The sequence below is a fragment of the Piliocolobus tephrosceles genome, chromosome 9, assembly GCF_002776525.5.
Source record: "Piliocolobus tephrosceles isolate RC106 chromosome 9, ASM277652v3, whole genome shotgun sequence".
Classification (NCBI taxonomy): Eukaryota; Metazoa; Chordata; class Mammalia; order Primates; family Cercopithecidae; genus Piliocolobus; species Piliocolobus tephrosceles.
The window spans coordinates 36,461,544-36,465,853 of NC_045442.1; the positions used below are offsets into that span (position 1 = coordinate 36,461,544).

The window sequence follows — 4,310 nt, forward strand, 5'->3', positions numbered from 1 at the left end:
CCTTCCCCACCCCTTCCCCTTCCCTTACCCTAACCCTTCTCTTCCCCTACCCCTTCCTTCCCCTTTCCCTCCCTTCCCCTTCCCTTCCCCTTCCTTTCCCCTCCCCTTCCCTTCCCTTCCCCTTCCCCTTCGCTTCCCTTCCCCTTTGCTTCCCCTTCCCTTCACCTTCCCCTCTCCTTCCTTTTACCTTCCCCTTCCCTCCCCTGCCCCTTCCTCTTCTTTCTCCTTCACTTTCCCTTCCCTTTCCCTTCCGTTCCCCTTTCCCTTCCCCTTCCCTTTCCCTTCCCCTTCCCTTCCCCTTCCTCATCCCCTTCCCCTTCCCTTTGCCTACCCCTTCCCTTCCCCTTCACCTTCCCTCCCCTTCCCCTTTCTTTTCTCCTTCCCCATCCCCTTCCTTTTCCCCTTCCCCATCCCCTTCCCCTTTCCCTTCCTTCCTTCTTTATTTTCTTTCTTTTGACAGGGTCTCACTCTGCCCCCTAGGCTGACGTGCAGTAGTGTTATCTGCTCACTGCAGCTTCGACCTCCCGGGCTCAAGCGATCTTCCCACCTCAGCTTCCCAAGTAGCTGGGACGGGTGCATGCCACCATGCCTGGCTAATTTTTCTATTATTTGTAGTGACAGGGTATACCATGTTGCCCAGGCTGGTGTTGAACTCCTGGGCTCAAGCATTTCTCCTGCCTTGGCCTCCAAAAGTGATGGGATTATAGGCATGGGCCACTGCGCTTGGCCTTCTTTCTTTTTTTTTTAATGAAGTTTACAGAATAGATGTCGTGGGTCCTTATATATTCTTGTTTGGAGAAAATTTCTGTTGGTCTTAAGCTCTGTTTTATAGTTTTTCAATTTAGAAATTAAACTGGCCGGGCGTGGTGGCTCACGCCTATAATCCCGGCACTTTGGGAGGCCGAGGCAGGTGGATCACCTGAGGTCAGGAGTTCAAGACCAGTCTGGCCAACATGGTGAAACCCCATCTCTACTAAAAATACAGAAATTAGCTGGGCATGGTAGTGGGCACCTGTAGTCCCAGCCAGTTGGGAGACTGAGGCAGGAGAATCACTTGAAGCCAGGAGGCGGAGGTTGCAGTGAGCTGAGATTGCACCATTGCACTCCAGCCTGGCGACAGAGCAAGACTCTATCTCAAAAAAAAAAAAAAAAAAGAAATTAAACTATACATATCATAATGTTTTTGTCACGAGACTCTTTAAAAAACCTTTATTTTGAAAAATTTCAAATATAGAGAAAAGTTAAAGAGTAAAACAGTGAATACTCATGTAACTCTCCCCCACTGTCAACAGATGTTATCATTTTGCCATATTAACTTTATTTCTCTTTATATATGTTCCTACCTTTTTTTGGCTGAATCACTAAAAGTAATTGCAGATGACATCATGCTTCATTCCTAAGTACTTAAGTAAGCATCTCCTAATAATAAAAATATTATCTTATCACACTACTATTATCACATCTAAGAAACTAACAAGAATTTCTTACCATCTAACTTTCAGTACATATTCAAATTCCCCAGCTGTCCTAAGAATGTATTTCATACTTGTTTTCAATGTATGCCAATCAACGTTTCTGTACTGGTTTTAATTATTATGACACTTTTAAGCTGCACACTCATGCTTTTTCTTCATGTCTTTTGTTGAAGCATCAAGTTAACTGTGTTGTAGAATGTCGCACATTCTAAATTTGTCTTTTCGTTTTCTCAAATTATTTAACTTGTTCCTCTATCACCTTCCATGCAGTTCCTGTAAACTAGAAGCTAGGTCTAGAGTCTTAATCAGATTCAAATTAAGCATTTTCGGCAAAGATACTTCACAGGTGATGTTTGTGTGCGTCATGTTGCCTCACATGAGGAGGCACAGATTGTTTGATTTTCTCACTCTTCACGATGTTAGTTTTGCTAACTGCTGGATCTTTCAGTTATAAAGTTACATTTTTTTCCCCTTTGCAATTAGTAAATAACCTGTAGAATGATTACCTAATAATGGTTTTATCATCCATTTACAATCCTGCTGGAATCGGATTCACGCCTTCGCCGTAGCGGCTTTCGCCGTGCACCGAAGAGAAGGAAAAGTAGGCCAGAGCCGAACTCTCTTCCTGCCAAGATGTCTATTGGTGTGCCAATTAAAGTGCTGCATGAGGCTGAGGGCCACATTGTAACATGTGAGACGAACACCGGTGAGGTATATCGGGGGAAGCTCATTGAAGCAGAGGACAACATGAACTGCCAGATGTCCAGCATCACAGTCACATACAGAGATGGCCGAGTGGCACAGCTGGAGCTGGTGTACATCCGTGGCAGCAAAATCCGCTTTCTGATTTTGCCTGACATGCTGAAGAATGCACCCATGTTAAAGAGCATGAAAAATAAAAACCAAGGCTCAGGGGCTGGCCGAGGAAAAGCTGCTATTCTCAAGGCCCAAGTGGCTGCAAGAGGAAGAGGACGTGGAATGGGACGTGGAAACATCTTTCAAAAACGAAGATAATTTTCTCCATTGAACAGACCTTTGCCCTTTTTTCTTTCAGGTTATCTGAGTTCACTGGGGTGGGTGCTTGTGTATATGTCCTAGGTATCTTTTGACATCTTTCTCTTAGATCAGGGAAAATGTTGAAGCTAAATAAATCTGGGGGTTTAAAAAAAAAAAAAAATCCTGCTGGAATCTATGATTACATTGGGTATTAAAAATGATGATTTTCTAATTTTGTCATTCAGCCTTTATTAGCTGACTTTCTTCTTTGGAACATAGCTTTTCTTTGTCTCATTCTCTCTCCCTTTAAAAATGAATATTAAGGCCAGGCGCGGTGGCTCAAGCCTGTAATCCCAGCACTTTGAGAGGCTGAGACGGGCGGATCACAAGGTCAGGAGATCGAGACCATCCTGGCTAACACACTGAAACCCCGTCTCTACTAAAAAATACAAAAAACTAGCTGGGTGAGGTGGCGGGCGCCTGTAGTCCCAGCTACTCGGGAGGCTGAGGCAGGAGAATGGCGTAAACCCGGGAGGCGGAGCTTGCAGTGAGCTGAGATCCGGCCACTGCACTCCAGCCTGGGCGACAGAGCGAAACTCCGTCTCAAAAAAAAAAAAAAAAAAAAAGAATATTAATATAAACTCATGGGTTTTTATTTTTCCAAAGTGTTAGTCAATTTTATTTATAATGTTGATATTCTCTTGGACAATGTGGTGAAACCCCATCTCTATGAAAAATACAAAAAATTAGCTGGGTGTGATGGCATGCTCCTGTGGTCCCAGCTACTCAGAGGCTAAGGTGATAGGATGACTTGAGCCCGGGAGGTGGAGGTTGCACTGAGTCGAGATTATGCCACTGTACTCCAGCCTGGGTGACAGTGAGACCCTGTCACAAACAAACAAACAAAATTGATATTTAAATTATCCCAGATTTGGCCAGTGATAGCCCTTGTTAACTGGCTTCTCCATCTTTTTGACAGGACTGTATTATCTTTGAGTGTTTCCTTTCTGGTATAAAATGTTCCCAGCTCACTTCGTACTTGTGCTGGCCTAGATCTGGAGTAATTATTTCTCCGGGGAACTTTGGCTTCTGAGTGACACTAGGTATACTCATTGTTTCTGGTGTGTCATTGCTTCTAGGCTGCTTGAGGGCAAAGAAATAGATTAAAAAATTTTTTTAAAGCAATTGTAAGTTCATATTAATACCACCAATTCAGATTTAATACTACGGGATGTTTTCTTGACTTCTTTTGTTTTGTATCTGTATTTCTTTTTTTCTTATATTGCAAATTTCAGATTTTTTTTTTCTTTTTTTGGAGAGTTTCGCTCTGTCACCCAGGCTGGAGTGCAGTAGCACAATCTGGGCTTACAGCAGCCTCTGCCTCCTGGGACCAGTCAATCCTCCCACCTCAGCCTCTCGAGTAGCTGGGTCCACAGGTGAGTGCCACCACACCCAGCTAATTTTTGTATTTTTTTTTTTTTATTACACTTTAAGTTCTAGGGTACATATGCATAACGTGCAGGTTTGTTACATATGTATACCTGTGCCATGTTGGTGTGCTGCACCCATCAACTCGTCAGCACCCATCAATTCATCATTTATATCAGGTATAACTCCCCAGTGCAATCCCTCCCCCCTCCCCCCTCCCCATGATAGGCCCCAGTGTGTGATGTTCCCCTTCCCGAGTCCAAGTGAACTCATTGTTCAGTTCCCATCTGTGAGTGAGAACATGCGGTGTTTGGTTTTCTCTTCTTGTGATAGTTTGCTAAGAATGATGGTTTCCAGCTGCATCCATGTCCCTACAAAGGACGCAAACTCATCCTTTTTTATGGCTGCATA

At 43.9% G+C, this 4,310-nt stretch overlaps 1 protein-coding gene and 1 pseudogene across 10 annotated transcripts in view; both read left to right on the plus strand.

Moving 5' to 3' along the window:
* ARHGAP19 (Rho GTPase activating protein 19) overlaps positions 1-4,310 on the plus strand; it is an 84,599-nt gene that overhangs the window by 51,936 nt on the left and 28,353 nt on the right. The gene's annotated exons all lie outside the window — the stretch shown is intronic.
* On the plus strand, positions 2,006-2,647 carry LOC111533133 (annotated as a pseudogene). The gene has a single exon (XR_002728762.3). The product of XR_002728762.3 is annotated as a small nuclear ribonucleoprotein Sm D3 pseudogene (transcript).